This window comes from Hyperolius riggenbachi, chromosome 4 (genome assembly GCF_040937935.1).
Source record: "Hyperolius riggenbachi isolate aHypRig1 chromosome 4, aHypRig1.pri, whole genome shotgun sequence".
Lineage (NCBI taxonomy): Eukaryota > Metazoa > Chordata > Amphibia > Anura > Hyperoliidae > Hyperolius > Hyperolius riggenbachi.
In genome coordinates this window covers 294,660,844-294,686,747 of record NC_090649.1, presented here as the reverse complement: position 1 = coordinate 294,686,747, position 25,904 = coordinate 294,660,844, and the positions used below count along the sequence as shown (strand labels likewise).

The 25,904-nt window shown below is 42.3% G+C and overlaps 1 protein-coding gene and 1 long non-coding RNA gene across 3 annotated transcripts in view; one reads left to right on the top strand and one right to left on the bottom strand.

Annotated features, from left to right (window-relative positions):
• TRMT11 (tRNA methyltransferase 11 homolog) overlaps positions 1 to 25,904 on the bottom strand; it is a 254,699-nt gene that overhangs the window by 52,908 nt on the left and 175,887 nt on the right. The window lies entirely within an intron of this gene.
• LOC137503867 (uncharacterized) overlaps positions 9,794 to 25,904 on the top strand; it is a 116,495-nt gene continuing 100,384 nt past the window's right edge. Inside the window, exon 1 of one of the 2 annotated variants that reach the window (XR_011019356.1) lies at positions 9,794 to 9,826. This is a non-coding gene — a long non-coding RNA (uncharacterized lncRNA). Of the gene's footprint in view, positions 9,827 to 14,136; positions 14,468 to 25,904 lie in introns of those variants that run through there. The other variant, XR_011019355.1, reaches the window with a different exon arrangement.

The following is a 25,904-nucleotide window of genomic DNA, read 5'->3' as shown; positions in this document are numbered from 1 at the left end:
ACCCAGAGTCAACAAATGCAGAGGTTAGGAAGTCACTGTTCTCCCAATGAAGAGAACAGGGCAGCAAGATTTTATTCTGACATGGAGGTAGAACTGGCTCGCTTAGGGTGGTACCTCCAACCATCCCTAAGCGGACAAGTTTTCCGCCTTCTTACTGCAGTTCTGCACTCGATGACCCTTTTCCCCACAATATAGACACAGACCCTCCTTCCTTCTCCTAGCTTTCTCAGCGACTGAGAGTCGTCCGTGCCCCAACTGCATTGGCTCCTCCTCTGGAACCTCAGGGGAACCAACAGTAGAGGGCGCTCTAACTAGCACAGATGACCTGCCCTTTTTATGATAGCGAATGCGTCTATCGATCTTAACCGATAAGGCAATAGCTGCATCTACATCTTTGGGCTCAGGGTGGCTTATCATGACATCAATAATGGACTCGGAGAGACCGATCATGTATGTGTCTAGAAGAGTGAACTGATCCCACCTCACTGAGACCGCCCACCTTCTAAACTCGGCAGCGTACTCCTCAACCATACGATTGCCTTGCTTTAGGCATCGGAGTTTACGCTCGGCAGTGCCGGCTAAATCAGGATCCTCATATATGATGGCCATGTTCTTGAAAAACTCGGACACTGAAGATAAGGCAGAGTGACCCTCAGGTAAGCTGAAAGCCCATGTCTGAGAATCCCCTTGTAACAAAGTTTTAATAAAAATTACTCTCTGTACCTCAGAACCAGATGATATGGGCCTCATCTGAAAATAGGCTAAACAACGATTTTTGAAATTACTGAAGTCGGACCGAGAACCAGAAAATCTTTCAGGAAGAGCCATCTTAGGCTCGCTACTGGCTGGGGAGGGTAGAACATTAAGTGGTGCCGGCAGTTTCTGAAAGGCCTCAGTCAGCTGGTTGATCTGGACCTGCTGAGCAGCAACGGTGTTTCTAAGCTCATCGACTGCCGCAGTTAAAGTCTGCAACTGCTCGGCAACTCCCTCCATGTTACTTTTACTGGTCTGCAGTACTGTAATGTTGTGGTGTTTGGTGTATACACTTCAGAGTTTTCTGATTATTAGTGATCCGCAGTATCACTAGTAATACAGATATATTTGATTATATGGTGATCTGCGGCATCACCAATAATACAAATATTTATGCGTACTCTGGAAAACAAGGTACAGATAACTTGTGGAAAACCCACCACACTGACGTTAACTCAGAGGGATGGAGACCTCTGGAAGGAAGGGCAGTGTGTGCGATTCTGCGACTAGGATAAGAACGCAGAATTGCGTTCAACAGTAAAGATATGCTGAGGAGTTACTGAGTTCCCCGCAAGAAGAACTCAGCAGAGTTAACCCTTTAGTGGAAAACCCACTAAAGGGGGCAAAGTCAAACGGAAAAACGGTTCGGTATCAGAACTGGCAAAGAAGTACCGAATCGACAGACAGAAATCAAGATCAGAGGTCAAGCCAAGGTCAGCAACGGGAAATCAGATGAGCAGAGGTACAGAATCGAGAAACACAAGGGTAGTCAGAAGCCAAGCCAATAGTCGGTAACGGTACGGGCTGGCGAAGTACAAAATCAGGAGACAAGAGGATAAAGAGGTAACAGGCAAAAGGTCATACACAATATAATGCAATAGTACTTTAGGCTATCAACAGAATCTGGCTAAGTGTGGATCCCCAGCTCCAGCTGGTTCTAGCACACTTTGGGATCTGACTAGGGTCTGAGTGCTAACACACAAGTATTCGCTGACTGCAGACAACTTGCAACTGACAGAATGCCTGCTTTTATACTGTGCTGGACTCAAACAGCCCGCCCAGCCATTCAACCAATCACAACGTGGCTCAAGGACCTTGCAGTACAGCTCAAGGACCTTGCTGAGGTCAGCTGACCAGCTGGTCAGCTGACTCTCTTTCTAAGAGTATAAAAGGCTCTACTGCACACGCGCGCGGCCCCTACGGGGTCCAGACTGTCATGAGAGGTGTCTCGGCGAGCAGCATGCCATGAGGCCTGTGAAGGTGTTCCAGGAGTGCAGCCTCAACGTGGAGTACGCTGAGAGGTCTGCGACTGAACGGTGGATCGTGCTACCGCTGCGGACGTGGACGTTTCTCCGCGTTCCGCATGCGGCCATGCGGACGGTTGCGCTGCTGATGCGGACGCGGACACACGTCCGCGTTCAGCCTGCTGTTGCCTCATTACATCCTCTGGTCCCCCGCTGCCAGCTAGCTTCGTTTTTGCCGACAGGCCTAACAGGACTGGTCATGCGTAGCTTTCTCCGCATTCCAGACTGTAATTAACGCTATTGCGGGCCGCAACGCATACAAAAATACACATTACCTACGCATAGATATGCAACAATGCGTATTTTTGTACACGTTTCGGCCCGCAATAACGCTAATTACAGTCGGGAATGCGGAGAAAGCTACGCATGGCCAGTCCTGTCGGGCCTGTCGGCGAAAACGAAACTAGCTGGCAGCGGGGGACCAGAGGATTAGTGAGTGGCTGCAAGGGCACAGGACTGCTGCAGGGGGCTGGTAGAAGCCCCAGGTGAGTAAAACTCATTTTTTTTCTGGCTTAAGTGTCCCTTTAAGTGGTACAGAGGTGGACAGGAAGGGCCCCATAAACACTTTTTGGGTTCTGACACTCAAGAAGGATTGGAACCACTGAAGAACTTTGCCATCAATGCCACAGTATCCCTGTAGCCTGCTTATCCAGATATCATGGTCAACTGTATCAAAGGCTGCAGAAAGGTCTATAAGTATTAGGATGGAGCACTCTCCTCTGTCTCTTGCCATGAGCAGATGGTTGCAGATTTGGATAAGGGCAGTTTCTGTGCTGTGATGTTTCCTAAAGCCAGACTGGAATGGGTAATAAATGTTGTTTTGTAAGATTTTGGCTTCTAGCTGCAGCTTTTTCAATTACCTTATCCAGAAAGGGAAGGTTAGAGACAGTTCTGTAGCTGGTCATTGCATCTAGGTCCAGAGGTTTATTGAGGAGAGGCCTGATGATTGCTTCCTTCAGTAAAGCAGGAAATATCCCCGATCAATTTTGAGGAATACCAATATGGAGGTGAAGGAGGATGCTTGATGTGACTTCTTCATCGAATTTCCTTTGTTTGACCAAGGTGTTAACGTTGTCTCTGCTAATGGTCTTTGGTACTGTGTAAGACTCAGATGCTGTAAGTTAGATGGCGGACCGTATAGCAGAGACTTTGGGCTTGATTCACTAAGACAAATAGCATGCCTTATCAAAGTGAACACGCCTTATCAGAGTAGCATAGCAAGCGATTCGAACGTATGCCTGCTTATTGGCAATGACGAGAGCTCCACTCATCCTGCCCTGAGCGTCCGGTCACTAGAGGGAGAAGTCAGGACATTGGTGATCCTGGGCGGTATGGATTCTGCACTGGCTGCCACCTCATTTAATATGCACGGGGAGTGGAGACACAAGGGGGCAGGACAGAGCGTCCACACGGGACTGAAGGGGGGACATTAATACACAGAGACAGACTAAGAAAAGAGGGGGCAGAAGAGGGACATTAATACACGGGAGTGGAGAAACATACTAGGAGGAGGGACAGAGCGGGCGACACGGAGAGACAGCAGCTGGGACTAAGCAGGGAATCCCTGATGTTGCGGTCGGTAGTTTGTATCGGCGGGCAATCGTAAGTCAGGGATTCCCTGCATTCACCGTAAAAGATGCAGGAACTTTTTCTCTCCATTTTAGGAGAGAAAAAGTATAAGAGGCTTATACGGCAGAATATACGGTAATTGGAAAAGAGTGACTTACTTAGTACTGCTTTTCTATTCATACAATTATACTAGCACTGAGTGTGAGATACCATTACCATGTATTCTGCCTCTCGCTGTGCCATTCAAGAACCTGTGACTTTTCATTTTCATTTTATTGCGATTGTCATATCTCATGAGTGGCTATAGGCTGAGCAGCTGAGAATTTTGCCTTTGATTTTACACGTTATTACTTTACTGCAAGCATTTCTCAGTTTATTGAGACCACCTGTGTGTAATGATAACACATTTTAAGATAAAATATTTTATATACAAATGGCAGTGCTTCATTGTTTGGACAGCATGAGTATTTAGGAATCTGATATGGAGCCTGACCTTTTACCAGTAAAGTAAATGAAATGTTCTCTCAACAAGCAGTGGACATTTATCTCCAGGAGGAAGAAGGTGATACTGAAAGAATTCTGCTGTCCTGGCGGAGGAGGCTCTCCAAGTATCTCCAGTCATTTCCCACGCTGTAGAGCAGCATCCTATAGGGGCAGCTTAGCAGCCTGCCTGAAATGTTGTGACTTCTTTATCCGCGCCTTGTCACAGATTCACTGAGTGACAGGCCATGCTGTGAATATCCAGTTATCTCTGCACAAATGCTGTGTCAACATCCTTCTAGATTTCAGATTTGGCCAGGCTTGCAGAAAGGTGATCTAGTGTTTCATATTAGCATTTCTGATATTTAGTCTTCAACCAAAGCTGCATTTCTGATTGTGTATCAGGCAGTAATATTATTATTATTATTATTATTAATAATAATAATAATAATAATAATAATAATAATAATGGGTATCATGTGTATCTGTATCTGTCATATATTCAATTTATAACATTTACGAAAGAAAACTTCCACATTGCATTAGCTGCATCTTAGCTGAAGATATAAATCAGAAAAGCACATTTTAGATAATAAAATTGTATGAAAAAAAATCCTCTTGTCCAAACTTTTCTTCCCTGTTCCTTTAGATTATTAGAGATGGCCCGAACGGTTCGCACGCGAACTTATTGGTGCGAACTTTGGTGGTTCTCGTTCATAGTGATCCGCGAACTATATGCGAGTTCGACCCGCCCCCTATTCTACATCATTAGTGTCAACTTTGACCCTCTACATCACAGTCAGCAGACACAGGGTAGCCAATCAGGCTACACTCCCTCCTGGAGCCCCTCCCCCGCAGGCAGCGTCAGCCTTTTTACTCACTCGTGTGGCTGCAGTAATTAGAGAAGGGAGGGAACCTGCTGACATAGGGAAAGCTTAGTTAGGCTTTTGTGTTAGGCTTGTTAGCTTGCTCCTTGCTGATACTTATTGCTAAAAAGCACTCCTCATCCTCAACAGCTCTTTTGAGAGTTAATGTTGTTCTTGTCACCTATTTTGTTTTTTTTGTGTGTTATCCACAGACACTTGTGTTTCATATACAGCCCTGTCAGTCAGTCGCAGCTGCTGGACCTTGGCCCCTTGGTAATTCAGTGTGCCACTGCCAGGCCCAGCACATTCAGTGACTACCTGTGTGTGTGACAGCTGCACATTTGTAATACCAATCACTGCATACCTACCTGTTCAGTGCACCTACCTACGTGAGAGCACGCAGTGTTATATACCACCAGTCACTGCACCTGTTCACAGTACCTGTGTGTGTGTGACAGCTGCACATTGTATTGATACCAGTCACTGCATACCTACCTGTTCAGTGCACCTACCTACGTGAGTGCATGCAGTATTACATTATATACCAGTCACTGCACCTGTTCACGGTACCTATGTGTGTGACAGCTGCACATTTGTAATACCAATCACTGTATACCTACCTGTTCAGTGCACCTACCTACGTGAGCGCACGCAGTGTTATATACCACCAGTCACTGCAACTGTTCACGTTACCTGTGTGTGTGACAGCTGCACATTTGTAATACCGATCACTGCATACCTTTCACTGCATCTGTGACCGCACATTGTATTATACCTGGCAGTCAGTGCATACCTTTCACTTGAACTGATGGCAGACTTGCCCTCCAGAACAGATTCTCATTAAAGGACTTAAAGTTGATTCGTCTCATATACAGCAGGGCCTCGAAAGTCCTCCTGTATTGTTATTTTTCATCACTACCTCCCTGAGTCAGTGTCACGGAAGAGCCGTGAGACCAGAAAATGCAATCACAATCAGTTTCCTGAACCGATTGCCATTGACGTACCAGATCAGAATCTTATGTCTATGGATACCAGGCAGTCAAGCCTGGGGGTCTCTATTGTCTTCATAGGTGTTAGCAGAGTTCTTTTTATGAGAGCCAAGTATGCTCTCTGATAAAGCCTGTGTGGTTAATTAACTTGATCAAAAGAGTCCCTTTCCTGGCCAGTGACACCGAGGTGTAAAAGCTCTCCAGCAGTAAGCCCCACATGGCAAGTGGTACTGCCTTTTGAAGAGACAGGATAAACTCAGCATGAGACCAGACTGCCTGACTCCGTCAGAAGCAGAGAGAGAATGAAGGCTGTATATGATTTTTTGCCTATTTATGGAATACTGTATCTAGGATAGTTATGAGAGTTGTATCATTGGGTTTGTAGTGTCTTGCTGAACCTTTTGATACCAGTCTTGAGGGGCAAGGGGTACGCTACAACCAAGTTATTAAACTTCTCTGGAACTGGACCCTCTACCCTAATCAAGTCTGATGTCATAGGAATTGTCATAATCTGAGGAATATTAATCTGTTATCAGCGCAAATGTGGCAGTTATCGGTTTTGAATTACAGCGTTTTATAAGTTTAAACCTAAATCTCTCTCCGAGGGAATGAACTGTGATTGGTTTGTGAACTGGAGGGGGCTGGCTTTGTTCCACCCCCAAAACTAGCTTCCATAAAACCATGGTGCATACAGGGAGGGGCATTTCTCCAATTCCATCTCCATGTGAGCCTGCTGCTGCCTTGAGGACGGACAGCAGCCATCTTGTCTGAACTATGGCTCCTGAACTGAAACTAAGAACTGCACAAGTTTTCCCAGAAAGGACATATTTCCACGAACTTAAGTATTTTCTCCCTTTTCATTTTTTACTGCGCTACAAATGTCTCTATAATTGTTGATTTTAATGATTTTCTGTATATATTAATTATTTATATTGCATTTATAATAAACGATGCTAACGTCATTTATTTGTTCAGCTACACCTATTATTCAGCAACACAAAACTGAACCTAGCTTCTGAAGAGTCGCTACAATTGTTGATAGCTAGATAAAATAGAGTGTGTTTAACCGTTTTATTTGCAGGTCTAGAATCAGCCAGTCAGTGGGTTCCTCTGTCCCATTTGAACAGAGGTGGTGGCAGTTATACCCTGAAATAGTGTGTAACTTGTATTACCGTAACTCACAAGCTCCCTTCTAGTCGATCTGCTGCCAAAATCCCAGCGGTTTCTGCGCACTGATTGCGACCACAGATTGCATGGTCTGTGTGCTGAAGCCGATTGGAAGGCATTGTGCGGTCCAGCCACTAGGAGGCTTGTGATAGTCGGGACTTGCATGCCATGCCTGCTGCCTTCCTTGGATGTGTGGTGGTAGCCGTTTCTCAGGCTCCCACTCCGGACCGGAATCGAACCCTGATTCCCCGGCCATTACCCGTGGTCACCATTGTACTGAGAAAGTAATATGGAAACTTGTTTATCAGTCACACAGTTGAATGAATGGCAGACTTGCCCTTTATAACAGATTCTCGTTAAAGGCAAGTGGTGTCATCTCTGGCACACAGCGTTGGGTCAAGGGTCCATCTGACCACAGATGCCTGGTCTGCAAAGCACGGTCAGGGCAGGTACATTACTTATACAGCACAATGGGTCCTTCCTTGGATGTGGTAGCCGTTTCTCAGGCTCCCACTCCGGACCGGAATCGAACCCTGATTCCCTGGCCATTACCCGTGGTCACCATGGTACTGAGAAAGTACCATCGAAAGTTTCAGACAGTTGAATGAATGGCAGACTTGCCCTCCATAACAGATTCTCATTAGAGGTACTGAACAGCCAGCATTAAAAGTAGTTTAAAAAAATAGATGTAAGCTTTAACAGTGGTAGAGAAAGTTGATAAGGCAGTCAGACAATACCTGATATCACTGAGAAAGAGCAATCTTGCCATTGTGCACACCAGTCCAGCACGGCCGTCACTACACAAACAGCTGTTTGCAGTGCGTTACACAGTGAGTTTGGTCTGTCAGTGTGAACCAGTACACTAATTACACTCCCTGATTGATGTGTACACATGCAAGATGTTTTAAAGCACTTTAGGCCTCCAATTTAGCATGCAATGCAATTTCTGCCCTTAAAACGCTGTTGTGCATTTTTGGCGTGTATCCCACTCTGCCATGCAAAAACTCAGATGTTAGACCCCTTGAAACATCTTTTCCATCACTTTTGAGGCCAGCATAAATGTTTCTAGTTTTCAAAGTTCGCCTCCCCATTGAAGTCTATTGCGGTTCGAAAAGTTTGCGCGAACCAAACTTTTTGCGGAAGTTCGCGTTCGAGGTTCGTGAACCGAAAATCGGAGGTTCAAGACACCTCTATAGATTATAAGCTCACCAGGGCAGTGTTCTTTCTCTGTACAGAAGTTTCCTTTTGTTTTAAGAAGGCAAATCACACCAAGCATTGCTTTTCAGTAGGAGGGCTTTTTTGGTCTCTTTTAGTCCCCTATACCTTCCTAGCGGTTTGGATCACCCCCCCCCCCCCCCCCCCGAGTTGCTTGGTTACTCTGTTTCTCTGTACAGTGCCACAAAATATGTTGGAGCTTTATAAACAATTATAATAATTACAATAGATATATAATTCATAAATATACACAGATATGGTACAACAACTAATGTACCTGCTATGTGACACCAGTAAACATCTGATTATGAGCTCTCAAGTTATATTTCCGCATCTCAAAACCTGTATCCTCAGAAAGTATAGAACTCTTTGTTTAGACATAAATACTTATTTAAGTGTATCTCAGCATTTACAGTACCTAGGTTCTTATCACACTTTCTAAATGCTTCTTCCCCCCCCCCCCCCCCCCCCCGAGTCCCCAGTACAGACTTGACCCATCCCAACCTCAGTATAGTCATATCCCCCCCCAGCAGTGCCCCCCTCAAGTACCACAGTGCCCCTTTCAGTATAGCCATATCCACCCCCTCCTTCTTCCCACCTTGTCCTCAGTATAGTCCGGTGTTTCTCAAACCTGTCCTTGTGACTCCCCAATGGTGCATGTTTTGCAGGCAACCTCACCTATGCACAGGTGGGGTAATTAGTGTCTCAGCTACATGGATTCCACCTGTCTGAGACACCAATTACCCCACATGTGTATAGGTGAGGTTGCCTGCAAAACATGCACCTTTAGGGAGTCACGAGGACAGATTTGGGAAACACTGGTAGTATTGTCCCTTTACTGCCACTGCAGAGCAGGCCAGGGGGACATTGACAGTGAACTCTGAAATGGCTTTACACTACATGCTAGGAACCGGCATAGAATAGTACAGCGTAGTACTATTCACTGCCAGAGGGAGACGGAGGGAGCGCATTGCGCTCACTCAGACTGGCTACAACTCGCCAAACTAATGGGACCTGGCGCAGAAGAGGGAGAAGACTGAGGACAGCGGCGTGGGAGTGATTGCTTGTTGCATTGTGGAAAATAATGGCTCTTTCCAACTGCCAAGCAAGCTGTATCTCCTTCTGTGCATGTGTATATCTATCAAAAAAACAACAACAAAAAACAACCATTTAACGTATTGATAGAAGGGTACACACACATTTATATATATATATATATATATATATATATATATATATATATATATATATATATATATATATATATATATATATATATATATATATATATATATATATATATATATATATATATATATGCATACCTGTTCAGATATTGCATTTATATTATTTATTATACAATTGTTACATTTAAAACCCAGAGACCTATTGCTTTGTTAGTGTTATAGATAATAGCAGTTGGTGTTGCTGTTTCCAACTGCCAAGCAACCAGTATCTCTCTCCGTACATATGTATATCTATGGTATGTAAAAAATCCCTTTTAGCCTTTTGCAATGTTAGTGGATGTAGTTGGAAATAATGGCAGTTGGTGCTGTCTAGTTGTTTTCTTGACTGCCAGTAGTAATGATGATGACACGCAGGCTCATTGTAGATCAAATAACATGAACAAATTACACACAATCATTTCTTGATCCCTCTAATATATTTTAGCTTCTTACTTTCAATGTATCGATCCCCCACTACTATCTTTCAGTAAAGTGTCTGTTTAATTGCTCTTTGGTCACCCTCAGGCTGAGAGCTACAGTGTGGCCCTATGAACAGATGAGTCTGGAAGTATATTCATCTACGCTCAGTAGATTAAGCTTCTCAAAGCACAGGAAATGTGCTGCTGTTTGTTTACTGCGTGATGGTGGGTTGGGACATAGACAAACCAGGTAGATGCCTAGGGTGACACATGCAGGAGGGAGCACCACAGATCTATTCCCAGCAAACTGTAAAATTCTAATACACAACTGTTAGCTCCATTAAAAAAGGAATGGATGTTCATTTTAAAACTGAATTGGGCACTGATGATTAGCATAACAAAGGAGGACAAAGTAACAACAGTATGGCTGGAGCTGTTAATGTGCTAATTCAGCTAGAATTGTTATAGAGTTGGTCTATATTGATTTTTACAGCTCTTCTGAATCACCAGGACAATATTCCAACTTGTGAAGACCTGGGCTGTACATGAATTAGTATGATGTTTTAAGAAAGCGGTCACACACTCCTCATAACAATTGTGGGTTCAGTGAGGGGCATCTGGTCTGCCAATAATTTGTGCATCTTTTATAATGTCTGTAAAAGATCCAGGGCTGGGTAGAGGCAGAGGCGAGAGTGGCTCCAGCCTCAGGGCGCAGTATAGCAGGGGGCGCACAACTAACTCAGCTATCATTCCCCTATTTTGTTTGAAGCAGAGAGAAATAAGAGAAGGGGATACATGGCAGTGACTGCAAGCCAGATAACTAAAGATTAAGGTGTTGGGGAACTTGGGAGCCTCTTAGTCTAATAGCAATTAGTGTGTGATGGCTGCGGTGGGAGGGATGGAGGGGCGCACTTTGGTGTCTCAGCCTTGGGTGCTGGAGGACCTTGTCCTGGCTCTGAAATGATCTATCAGTTTGTCATTGGTACCTGCAAAATGAATTAATGTAACATATGATTTTCCAATTACGGCCCTGGTAGCAGGAAGGAGTTAATGAGTACACAAATGGACTAAATTCAGTTTTTTTATGTTTGTCTGGAGTTCAGCTTTAAGCTTTGAAATGCATTTTCTCTTTCTGCCAAGCAGATTGATTTCTATTACACCTCTATTATCTGTCTGCAAGAGACATTATATAGTCCAGCAGTACTGTATATTAGAGCAGGAGAGCTGGTTGGCTGTGAGACGCTATTTCTAGTTCAGTGTTTTCAGCAAGGTATGTAAAGCCGTCTGGGCTGGTGCATTACAATGACTGTCTGGTATTTTTTGAGAATGCACTAGTCACTTCAGAGAACCTGGAAAGAATAAGGGGTGTTTTCTGCAATTAGGCTCATGCTGTCCTCCTATACTTCTTCGGAGTACTCATAGGAGTCTCTTCTATGTCATCCTATCTTCCATCACATCTGCAAGAAGCAGACAGTTCCCCTTTTTCTTTTTCACTGAAGTCTTTTACTCATAAGTTTTACACAAAAAAAGAAAAAGAAAAAAAAGAAAAAGATGAATATGGAGACTGTTTTTTCTGATTTCCCTTAAAAAAATGTCTAGCTTTTGGGTTGTCATGTAGATCCTCTCTCTACGACTCTCTAATTTATCTCTTTAGACTCTGAGTCACTGACTCACAGATCCTTTATTTATCTCTGACTCATCTGGCTGTATGCTTGCTTCAAGTAAACCTGAACTGAGATGTATATTAAGGCTGCCATATTTATTTCCTTTTAAACAATACTGGTTGCCTGGCAGTGTCTGAATCGCACACCTGAAACAAGCATGCAGCTAATCCAGTCAGACTTCAGTGTGGACCCAAATTAAAAATACAAGATTTCAGAAATAAAATCTATTTTCTAACTTATAATAATAAATATCAGCCTTTTTTCAGCTGCATGATGACAAATATAAAATATTTTACATTTATTGGAGGAACCCCTCCCTTCCTTTCATATTGCCGGGACAGAATCCGGCAGACTGGTGGAGGAGATAAAAAACAAAAACAAAAAACAGGCTGCTACTGATGGTTTCACAGGGGAGGTGATCTCAGCTTGTGTGGGATTTCACATAGATGACGCCCCTGTGAGAGAGGGTAGCTGATGACAAACACACCCATGATCGAAAACCTCCTACTAAGCTCAGAAGTAATGGCTGCCACCTGTATAACCATAGTTATGAAAAGAGAAGGGTGAAAAGCATGCACTGAAATGCTCATAGGCTTGCAGGAGTGTTTATTTATCTTTGTATGTGTCAGAGTGGTGAAACTAAATATTTTGAATTCAAAAAATATGTTTGGTTTGGGTCCGCTTTAATGCTTGTTCAGGGTCTATGGCTAACAACAGCTTCAAGAGAACACTGCGTAGCTGGCACTATACTGTTGAACAGTAGAAATTTGGCTAATTCCTAAGTAGGGAAGCAGTATTTGCCATAATTACGGCTGTATTGCCGTAGAAAAGTGACACCACTTGAACAGACAGCAATTACTAGTTCTTTATGATCCCTCCAATCATCAGACACAATCAACAAGGTTAACAAGTTTATTGATACAAGATATAAAATACAAACTACAAAGTTATCCTAAAGAAGGCAAAGATTAAGAGTACAATAAAATACAATACTATAAACACAACACATCACCTTGTGTTTCTAGGTGTCTGCTCAAGGTTGCAGCAACTTCCACCCGTCCTACGTGAGTGACTCTTTCCCCCGCGACGGCTAAGAAGTTCCTTGGGCAGAGCAGGCAGTCAAGTCAACGCTGGATGGCCAGTCCAGCGAGAGTCCAGAGAAATCTCAATCTCCTGAAATATCAGCTTGGGTTTTATAGTCTTTCCTCCCATAGACCATCATGGTGCCCCATGCTAGCCTATGGAGTATGGAAAAACCCCTCTTAGACGATCAACAAGTGATAATGGCTGGAATCACACCAGAAAGCGTCATCTCTCGGCCATCCTGGACTGGCAACTTTACAACCTGCTCATAAGTGCCTCTTCTGTTATCAACACAATCAGGTAGTCATATCTGAATATAATCACTTTCATTGTAACCTTAAATGGCCCCTTTCAGACCATTTTGTGCTCTCAACATTTAATCTACAATATCTCTATTTTCATACTTAAAAGCGTATTATCAGTTAAACAAGGGCAAGGCGCCCTGAGCTATATTAGCACTTATCCTACATTAGTAGTTATAATTGTACTTCGCCCGCTAATGTGAACTAAAGGACACATCTGGTATTAAGTTCTAGTAAACAAGTATTAAGGAAATCCTCCAGACCCAAATGAACCAATGTACAGATCCGAATGAAGAGATTGACATACAAGATGGCTCACTATATACAATTTAGTACATAAAATATATAGCACTACATTCCACCCTTGAATCTCTTCTATTCAACATCTGCACATTCTATTAGAGTTCAGTTCACCTTCTCTGGTTTGTTTCCTACATCCTACACAGATATTGACAGGTTTCTACCACCATATACCGCAAAGAGGGAATACCTTAAATTGTACAACACATATGACAACAATGGTTGACAGGTTTCTACCACCATATACCGCAAAGAGGGAATACATTAAATTGCACAACACATATGACAACAATGGTTGTTGCCATTCACCGACAATTGTCTCAACATTCCCAGATCACAGAGAACCTACAGAGCAATTAACCAATCCCTGCACCCCCCACAATCCTGTTCCTAGTGCCCACTCTTGCGCTATCTCCCGGTATGGCGACTGCTCCCACCCAGGAACAACAGCAACAAGTCCGTCCCCGCCAGGGGATTTCTCAATCCTTGACTTCTCACTAAACATTGTATTTGTTTTTTTATGTCTGTTAAATGAGGGATCCCATCCTCGTCGCCAAAAATGTATTGCCGTAGAAAAGTGACACCACTTGAACAGACAGCAATTACTAGTTCTTTATGATCCCTCCAATCATCAGACACAATCAACAAGGTTAACAAGTTTATTGATACAAGATATAAAATACAAACTACAAAGTTATCCTAAAGAAGGCAAAGATTAAGAGTACAATAAAATACAATACTATAAACACAACACATCACCTTGTGTTTCTAGGTGTCTGCTCAAGGTTGCAGCAACTTCCACCCGTCCTACGTGAGTGACTCTTTCCCCCGCGACGGCTAAGAAGTTCCTTGGGCAGAGCAGGCAGTCAAGTCAACGCTGGATGGCCAGTCCAGCGAGAGTCCAGAGAAATCTCAATCTCCTGAAATATCAGCTTGGGTTTTATAGTCTTTCCTCCCATAGACCATCATGGTGCCCCATGCTAGCCTATGGAGTATGGAAAAACCCCTCTTAGACGATCAACAAGTGATAATGGCTGGAATCACACCAGAAAGCGTCATCTCTCGGCCATCCTGGACTGGCAACTTTACAACCTGCTCATAAGTGCCTCTTCTGTTATCAACACAATCAGGTAGTCATATCTGAATATAATCACTTTCATTGTAACCTTAAATGGCCCCTTTCAGACCATTTTGTGCTCTCAACATTTAATCTACAATATCTCTATTTTCATACTTAAAAGCGTATTATCAGTTAAACAAGGGCAAGGCGCCCTGAGCTATATTAGCACTTATCCTACATTAGTAGTTATAATTGTACTTCGCCCGCCAATGTGAACTAAAGGACACATCTGGTATTAAGTTCTAGTAAACAAGTATTAAGGAAATCCTCCAGACCCAAATGAACCAATGTACAGATCCGAATGAAGAGATTGACATACAAGATGGCTCACTATATACAATTTAGTACATAAAATATATAGCACTACAACGGCATTCCCCAGAAAGTACAAAGCCTGATTTGAGGAATGACACAGACACTTGAAAGTAGAGATGGTTAATGAGATGCTAATAATTACGGCTTGAATGCAAATTAGATGCAGTTTAGAACTGCACCAATCAAATGTACTTCCTGCTCATTTTGACTGGCCCAATTCCAAATTAGACAATTAGCATTTAATCTGCAAGCAAGCTGGAATCATTAGTATCTCATTGGCCATCTTGCAAGTGCCTGTACTTTGGCAACATAGTTGGTTTCATTACCTTTTATGACCTCAGAAGGTCACGTGAGGAGCAACTGTGTGATCACAATGATCTAGTCATATATGTAATGCAACTCTATTGTTCTGAGCATGGTCTGTCATTAAAACTGGATGGAAACAGTTATCCCCATAAAAGTTTAACTGACAAAATGCTGTTTAGACTTTTGTGGCTTTACGACAGCGCCCCTTCCCCCAGGATCACCTCTTTCAGTTTGCCAGCTAACATTTGCTCTTGCCAATGAACATAATAGGGAAATGGCTGGCATTTTACAACAGGCTTAGTAATTGAGTTATGTCTTGAAATAAAACACCAATAAAATACCCTATAGCAGAAAATAAATCTGCCATTGAAAAAAATATATATATATAGTTGATTCCATATGCATTCTGCTGCACTTATTACGTGCAACCGTAATAAAAGAGATGTACCAAAACACCAAATAAAATACAAAGCTTATATTACCTAACCGTCCCAAAGTGCATGTTGGGAGTATAATAAACCCTATCCACAATATTTCCCTAACCAACAAGTATATCACTCTTCAAATAGCGCAATTCATAATCACACCATTTATCAGCCAAGAGCAGAACAGGAATAATGATCTACTAAATGAAAAGCCCCGAGATTGTTTTTGGGGTCCACTCACACAGGAAATATCAATAGTCCTCCCAGAGGTTTATTATCAAAGGTACAAGGCTTTACCAAGCCTCAGTTCTTCCATATGCTTCAGCCAACTGCAGACTGCTGGCTTAAGCACTTGCATATTGTTTAAAAAACACCACACTTCCCAGATATCACAGAATTTCTTTTATGACCTGTCAACCCTTTCTCTAACGAAATCTGAAGCCAATGAAAATCATTATGGACTTCTGAAACAATGGTCTCCAGAACACCCTAAATGAAAATAAAGTCATACCCAATCAAAGCATTGATGAAGATGAATCGTTTGCGCTGCTTTCGGTAACTTTGCAAGTTACCCATCACATTTCAGGGAAATAGCTGACTTAAAAGAAGTTTGAATTAACTGTTTTCGTTTTAGGGTGTGTCTTTCTCATATTGAAGGAAACCTGTAACTGAGCAAATATAGAGGCTGACTTTTAAAGTGAAACTCCACCATTGCTGCGAAAAAGGCATGGAAGCAGAGAGCACACTTGTCTGTTTCTGTGTGCAGTTTATGTACTGGAAAACTAAGAACCAATGTTAATCCTTTGCTTAGTTAACACTTGAACGCATTTAAAAAATGTCGAAAAAAAGTAAAAATAAATAAAAAACGGACAGCAGTGCAGCACTCTGTGCATTTGCTCTATCATTTACAACAGCTTCATGCGGTTTTTTCCACATACAAACACACATGGGGCTTGATTGACTAAGACAAATAGCACGCCTTTTCAAAGTTAACGCGCCTTATCAGAGTAACCTAGCGAGCACTACAAACCTGCAGGGGCTCAGAGCAGGATGAGTGGAGCTCTTGTCATTGCCAATTAGCAGGCATAAGTTTGCTATGCTACTCTGATAAGGCGTGCTAACGTTGATAAGGCGTGCTAACTTTGATAAGGCATGCTATTTGTCTTAGTGAATCAAGCCCATGGTGTGCAGAAAAACTAAGCGTGCTCCCTTCCATAAAGTAAACCTGAGGTGGGGGGCGGGTAAAGAGGATTTTTACCTTTTTTAGCCCCCATAGTCTGTTAGCTCCCTCACTGTCATCCCTGACAGATGCATTGTGCTGCTCTAGCCAAATTACAGTCACGGACCCAGGGGCAACTGCACATGTGCAATTCCAGGCCATGCACCTCTTTGATTGCGCTCATGTGGCTAGGAGCATTCTGTGCATGCGCAGTTCCATGTCTGTTTGTACTGTGCACATGCAGAGCACTTTTGGCCTCAGGAGCGTGATCGAGGGGGCGTGCAGCCTGTGTTGCTCTTGCGCAGTCCCGGAGGTGGCAGCGGTACAGCGGTGCACACCGGGAGGACAGTGAGGGAGCTGGAAGACTACAGGAGGATGGAGTAACAAAAATTATCTTGTTCTCCCTGTTTAAGGTACATTTTAGACATTGCAGGTATAAACTGCAAACCTTATCTTTCTTACATTTAACACTATGTACACATGCTGGATTAGCCCCGGCCGCAGCTGCCAATGAAGACCTCCTTGGGCAAGAATCTAGCATGTGTATGGGAGCGCCACTTTGTTACCTAAAGATCCAGCATGCCAGATCTTCAGCCACGTCTGATAGACTCCTGAGCACATTGTTTTCTTATTCACCCTGCCTGCCGGAAGCCACTATCCTGCCTGCCGGAAGCCACTATCTCTCCTACTCCCTCCAAAGCAACACACACAACCTGCCTAGTGACGCATTTGTACAGAACATCTGTCACTCGAGGGAATGAGTCCCAATCCCTGCAGGCAACAGTAACTAGAAGTGTGCATGTAGCTTACGCAGCATCTGAGTTACTTCACAGGGTTCTTTACAGAGACAAAATATAGGTGAAAGAGTTTTCCCTGTATCTTGTGCCTTCACCCTCCTTTTGGAGGGGAAACATCCCTCTTGGACCATTTATAGGTCACTTCAGGTTGTTGTTGTTTTTTATCAAGAGTGCGATCACCACCAGCTCTGCTTGGTACCCGAGTGGAGTTGGGTGTGTACATCTTCACCTGCCGACAGTGGTTGGTTGCCCTTCTGCAACCCACCTTTGTGAGTATAATCTACCTTTACTCTTACAATATTTTCCCACTACTGTGACATTCTGCACCATTTGGGCTCTTGTTGCCTCTGTGTTTTTTCCTCCTGTAGGGTGCAATTTTTTTTATCACCCCCAACTTTTATCCTTACAGAGACAGTCATATAGGAGACAGTCATATAGAAGGGTTCAGTTTTGCTGCTAGTCAGTGGATTAGTCCAGGTGTGAAAAACGAGTAACAAGCTCCTACCCTGTGTGCAGCTAATTACTAGAGATGACCAGGGAGGTTCTAATAGTTCCAGGCTGCATACAAATGTATGTGATGACATGTTGGCTCCAGCAGTTTTCCCAGTACCCACAAGAAACATGAAACAAATGGAGATTGGGTGGAGTCAGAAAATCCCATTCAATTTGCATACTCATTATCAATATTATCACCAAAATGACACAACACACGTGTTATGTACCCAAATACCCCGATGTTAGAAAAACATTAAAATCATGTATGATTTGCCCACAATACTGCATTCATAAGGGTGGGTGAGGGGGGGGGGGATGAAGAGGGAGAACAGACAATGGTATAGCTGTTAGTGCCACCAACATACATTACTGAATTATAAATTGGTATAACATGCTGTAGAATCGATGTAAAAATAAGATATGAAAAGGACTGCAGGAATAGGCCTATGGACTGCTAGAGAAAAATGTGTTACAAAATAATCTTACTACTTCCACTGCTGCAAAATACAGAGCCCTGCTGTTGCTGCACTAATGTCCCATAATATTCTGTACACCGAAATATATTTCCATATGTTTTCAGCTAATCAAAAGCATTCAACAGACACCATGAGACATGCTAATATGCATGGTAAAAACAGCAGCAACAAAATGACCTGATACAGAGCAACACATTTGTTGGATGTAAAGTCTGTGGATTAACACTGAGGTTGGGGATTTTGAGCAGAGACATTGCAGACATTTTTCCTCTAAATGGTCATGGATAGTTCGAGTACATTTTCAGCCAGCCTATTTGTAGGATTTATATATTCCAGAGCATTCTTCAACTTAGAAGCTGGCCTATATAGGAGTACATCATTGTAGCTCCTTCACCCAAAGCAGGTAATTGGGTGCCTGCTGCCATTCGTTAAAATGGTGACTGCAAAGACTGCAATGTTAATTGTGGCTACAACAGCACCCACTGTGTCATCTGGGTCCTTTGGGTGCCTAATAATTAGCAGTATCGGATGGCGGGAGTATTTAGCAGCAGGAGGTGGTGCTGATGTTGGTGGAGAGGTTACAGCAGAAAGGTAGCTTAGTGTTAGGCATTGTGAAAGGGAGGGTTAGTGGGAGAAGTGGGTTAGGCAACAGTAAAATATTGGTCAAAATTACCAATATTCTACAATGCAACTAGCCACTGACCAATAGTAGAATATCAGGAATTGTACTGATACTTTACTAGTGCCTTTCCCCGACACCCAAATACCCAAATTACATGTACTCCCTTCACCTGTTAACCCTGTAAACCTATTTTAACTAGGCAACTAGTTTTATTTATCTTTGTTGCCTTATGTTAAGTAGCCCTTAAAATATATTTTATATATATATATATATATATATATATATATATATATATATATATATATATATAGTTATTTATATTTTTCCCCTGTAAGCCTGCATAACCACGCCCACCTCTAGTACAGTTAAGCATATAAATGAGTGCATTGCACATGTTCAGAGAGTTCATTTGGTAGCTAGTGAAAGGTAAGGTGTTTTTAATTTCCTTTTTTTCCCATTTAGTTGACTCTTGGGTTTTTGGTTTAGTTCCCACTAGACTGCTTATAAAAGCTGGCATTTTGCATGGTAGAGTAGGACTCACCAGATCGGGGACACTTTGGCGCAGTTGGTGAGCTTAAGCACGTTAAAGCGTAACCAAGAGCCCCTGTCACTGTTTTCCTGTTGCGTGCTGCAGCCCCTCTGTAATTATATATATATATATATATATATATATATATATATATATATATATATATATATATATATATATATATATATACAGTACAGACCAAAAGTTTGGACACACTTTCTCATTCAAAGAGTTTTCTTTATTTTCATGACTATGAACATTGTAGATTCACACTGAAGGCAACCAAACTATGAATGAACACATGTGGAAGTATAGTACATAACCAAAAAGTGTGAAACAACTGAAAATATGTCATATTCTAGGTTCTTCAAAGTAGCCACCTTTTGCTTTGATTACTGCTTTGCACACTCTTGGCATTCTCTTGATGAGCTTCAAGAGCTAGGAAACCACTGCTAAGGACAGGCAACAAGCAGAAGAAACTTGTTTGGGCTAAAGAACACAAGGAATGGACATTAGACCAGTGGAAATCTGTGCTTTGGTCTGGTTGAGTCCAAATTTGAGATTTTTGGTTCCAACCAAGGTGAATGGATGGTCTCTACTTGCCTGGTTCCCACCTTGAAGCATGGAGGAGGAAAGTTGTGATGATGTGGGGGTGCTTTGCTGGTGACACCTGTTAGAACCTGCTTCTATATCACCTTGCTTCGACACCAGTAACTTCTTACAGTTACGTCTCACAGACTGTGAGATCACTTGACTCTCCACACAGCAAGCAGGAGATAGACTTTCTCAGGCTTCTTCAATGTTTACGTTATTTATTCAAGTAACAGAAATATAGATAGATACAGTTTATCATCTCCTAACAAAGCAGACTTCCATGTTGCGTTACAGCTGCGTGAGTACCTTCCTGCTGAAGGTACCCAGGTCTTCTTGTATCTACTCTATGTTACATCTAGACTACCTATGTACAGCATACATTATATCAGATTACAGAAAGGAAGCACATACTTAGAGGTCCCAGTCAGCCTTGCGAGCTATTGCGAAAGTAAAGAGCAGAATGAGCTCCCATAGCTCCCTCAGCTTTTAATACTGACTAGGAAAGAGTTAAATATGACATCATCTTCGCCACCCCCTAGATCAGACTATTGGTGGACCCACTCGTGGTGTCATCATACACACCTACTTGATTAATAATCAATGAGGCTTCTGACCTATATGCAGGAATGTGGATATTTACATAACATGGCTGATGTTTATTGTTCTAGTGGCGGTACATGCGCAGGTCAGGGAGACCTGCGGCCTTGTACTAGAACAGCTTCTTGGTATGTTCTAGTTCTGCCAACAGAACTGCAGATTTTCTCTCTCAGAGAAAATCCCCTTAAAGGGCCGATCTGCACTCCAAGCATTTTTGACTAACTCAGTCCAAATAACTGAGGCCTACTTAAATTATAACAACACCGTTGGGGATTTATTCAAAATTGAAGGCATACCGAACCAGCATGGCTACCACAGCATCTTGCAGCGGCATGCTATTACTTTCGGTTTGCGTTTAGTTGGACCATCATTTATTTTTTAACAGGACAATGACCCCAAACACACCTGGCTGTGTAAGGGCTATTTGACCAGGAAGGAGAGTGATGGGGTGCTGCGCCAGATTACCTGGCCTCCACAGTCACCAGACCTGAACCTTGAGATGGTTTGGGGTGAGCTGGACCGCAGAGTGAAGGCAAAAGGGCCAACAAGTGCTAAGCATCTCTGGGAACTCCTTCAAGACTGTTGGAAGACCATTTCAGGCTCATCAAGCTCATCAAGAGAATGCCAAGAGTGTGCAAAGAAGTAATCAAAGCAATGCATCCTCGGGTCCTAAGAGAATTAAGTTCAGTTATAGCTAAGCCCCTTTATCTTTTCTTTTGTGACTCTCTTGCAACTAGCAGAGTCCCAGTGGATTGGCGTACAGCCCACGTTTTCCCATTATTTAAGAAGGGCAAAAAATCTGATCCAGGAAATTATAGACCTGTAAGCTTAACATCAGTTGTATGCAAACTATTTGAGGGGTTACTAAGAGATACTATACATGACTTCATAGTAGAAAATAATCTTATTTCTCAGCATCAACATGGGTTTACTAAAGACAGGTCCTGTTTGACTAACATGCTCAGCTTTTATGAGGTAGTGAATGCTAATATGGATATTGGGAATGCTGTAGATGTGATATACTTGGACTTTGCAAAGGCCTTCGACACTGTTCCCCACAGAAGTCTGGTGCAAAAGTTGAGGATGCAAGGACTGGGGAAGAGTTTGTGTGCATGGATAGGGAACTGGCTAATGGACAGAAAACAAAGAGTTGTGGTCAATGGATCGTACTCAAAATGGGAGACTGTTAGCAGTGGGGTCCCACAGGGGTCTGTACTGGGTCCAGTGCTCTTCAATTTATTTATTAATGACCTAGTAGATGCAGTAGTGAGCAATGTTGCTATTTTTGCAGATGATACAAAATTGTGCAGAATCATCAACTCTCAGGAAGATAGTGTCATATTGCAACAGGACCTGGATAGGATGGCTATATGGGCACATACATGGCAGATGAAATTCAATGTTGACAAATGTAAAGTCATGCATTTTGGTCGTACCAATGGTCTAGCACCATACAAAATAAATGGGATACAGTTGGGAACATCAAACTTGGAGAAGGACTTAGGAGTACTCATCGACAACAAGTTAAATAATCGTACTCAATGCCAAGCCGCTGCAGCTAAAGCGAACAAAATTTTGGGATGCATTAAAAGGGAAATAAAAACCCGAGATGCTAGCATAATATTGCCCCTGTTTAACTCTCTAGTAAGGCCACATCTGGAATATGGAATTAAGTTCTGGGCACCACATTACAAAAAAGATATTGCAGTTTTAGAGCAGGTGCAGAGACGAGCTACAAAATTGATACGTGGGATGGAAGGTCTCGCTTACCAAGAAAGGTTAGATAAACTGGGTTTATTTAGTCTAGAGAAAAGACGCCTTAGAGGAGATCTAATTAACATGTATAAATACATTAGAGGGCAATATAATAGCTTGGCGGATGAGCTTTTTGTCCCTAGGCCTTCTCAAAGGACTAGAGGACATGAGCTGCGCATGGAGGAAAAACGTTTTAGCCATTTATTTAGGAAAGGGTTCTTTACAGTAAGAGTGGTTAAGATGTGGAATGCATTGCCACAGGAAGTCGTTATGGCAAACTCTATACCTGCATTTAAAGGGGGCTTAGATGCTTTCCTTGCGTTGAAAGACATCCATGGCTACAATTACTAGGTTATGCCTAATGATGTTGATCCAGGGATTTTATCTGATTGCCATCTGGAGTCAAGAAGGAATTTTTCCCATTTGGGGCTAATTGGACCATGCCTGGTGGGGTTTTTTACGCCTTCCTCTGGATCAACAGGGGTATGTGGGGGACGGGCTGGAGTTGTACTTTGTACTGGTTGAACTCGATAGACGTATGTCTTTTTTCAGCCAAAATAACTATGTAACTATGTAACAAAAGGTGATTACTTTGAAGAACCTAGAATATGACATATTTTCAGTTGTTTCACACTTTTTGGTTATGTACTATACTTCCACATGTGTTCATTCATAGTTTGGATGCCTTCAGTGTGAATCTACAAAGTTCATTGTCAGGAACCGGCCCGCGGCACGCCTGCGTATACGGTTCCCGACTGCGGGTTTGACCAGATCAAACGGGGAACAGCCTTTTCAAGCTACAGACAAGGCTGGGACCCCTCAAACGCTCCTTACTGCCACCACTAGCTGTTGCTAGAAACGTCCACTCTGCGGTCAAGTGTTCATGCAATCCGCGTTATCGTATTCGGGTCAGCTTTGCGCTTCGGCCGAATACGGGAACGCCACGCACACACACAATTGCAATCTTACACTGTAGTGAAGCAAAACCACTAACAGTCGTTCCGAACGATACTGTTAGCCACTCTGCTGTCGAGCTACTCGCACTGGTGTTTTTGTACGTCGGGTCAGCTGCGCGCTTAGGCCAACGTATGACAAACGCCCCACACACAATGCAATTACAATCTTATACGGTAGTGTCGCTCAATCATACAATCAGGCATGAACTTCGTTACACTTCAGTCTTTTCTAGGCTATGGGTGTTAGTTTAGTACAGCAGAAGTCAAGCTTATTAAATAACGATTTAATATTCCAGGAATACGTGGAACAATGCAGAAAATAATATCGAAAATTGCGAAAAAGGTGGATCAGCGCAACACCAGGCCGCCTCCGAATGGCCTCCGATCAGAGATGCGCTGAGCCCCCCCAGGAACTACAAACACACCTTGAACCCAAACAGAAGCTCTGCATATACACCAAAAACATGGCTGTTAAGTGGGAGCAGCTGACCAAAAAACGAATTAAATTAGTAGATAGCAAGGAAATGAGCAGCGCTACTTAAAAACAGACTAATGCCTACCTGCAAAAGAGTGCAAGCCCCACTTGTGGGGTCGAATACACACCGAGCATACACATGACCTGTCTACCACTGGAGGATGTTAGTTTCCTGTAACAGCTTGCATGCAACCTATTAAGTACTCGTCCCTCTCACTGTGAAGAAGTCAATCCTCCATGGGAGGGGCCTAACACTAACTAAATCCTAACCTATGTATATGCATAGCCTGGGTGCGCTAGCAAGTAAAATTGAAAAATTGAAAATTGCGCAAAAGGTGGATTAGCGCAACACCAGGCCGCCTCCGAATGGCCTCCTTGCTTCTGTTTGGGTTCAAGGTGCGTTTGTAGTTCCTGGGGGGGGCTCAGCACATTTCTGATTGGAGGCCATTCGGAGGCGGCCTGGTGTTGCGCTGATCCACCTTTTGCGCAATTTTCGATTTTTCAATTAAGAGTTTGCTAAGATACACACAAGGTGATTTGCTTACCAAATAAACCAGGGATCAAGATAGAAGAACCTTGGACTTGAGTTTTGTGGACGGACACAGTTCGGGTTGGACCAGGAGTCACTTAGCGTCAGCTACCGGCAGGAGTGGACTGATTTTAGGTATCTGCCTCCTGCCTTTTATGCTGGGAGATTTGGCTTGAGGCTGCAAGCCTGTTTGGACTGGGGGGAACTAGTTTTAATTACATCCTCAGACATAATTTGATTCCCAGAGATCTACTTCCACATGTAAAAAATGTATTATAGCACACACACAACAAAAGACTTCCTTACTCCCGGTACAGGTGAGAACACATGGGTGACATTAATTCCTAGCATATCAAAGGGAAGGATTTGACTGACTATTGACTAAGTAGCCATCTCCTTGCCAGGGGCTAGCAAATCCATTTAGCATTCCCTGCTCCTAAGAGTCCTCTAATTAGCAGCAGACAATGATAGAGTTAATTCGCATGTATATTCAGACTCCAGGAAGCTAGCTACCACCTTCAAAGCCAGACTGGATGACATCTGAAGTACACAGCAGACAGGAAAATGAAGAAATATGTTCATGTATTATCCTTACATCATAAGCACCCCAGTATATCACCACATTCATAGTCATGAAAATAAAGAATACTCTTTGGATGAGAAGGTGTGTCCAAACTTTTGGTCTGTACTGTGTATGTATATATATATATATATATATATATATATATATATATATATATATATATATATATAAATATATATATATATATATATATATATATATATATAAATATATATATATATACATATACATATATATATACATATATATATATACATATATATATATATATATATATATACATATATATATATATATATATATATATATATATACATATATATATACTTTGTATATATATATGTATATATATATATATATATATATATATATATATATATATATATATATATATATATATATATGTATATATATATATAGTATATTGGAATTTACACAATACATGTGTGTAAATGTAATGAAATTTACAAAATACAACAAGCAAACAAACAAAACAAAACAGTATACCCAACATGGGTATTCTTAATAGAAAACAAAATGTGCGAGTCAACACAAAGTTTGTGTACATGGGATAGATCTAAATAATGCAATCACATTACTACATACATTCAATCCTCCATATTACAGACTGTTAGAATCAATCTTTGTCAAAATCAATTCGCAAGCTCCATACATTATTCAATTTAAAGAGAACCTGAACTGAAAATTAAAAGTCAAAATATACATACACAGGTCATACTTACCTCCTGTGTAGTCTGTTCATCAATCTCTTTC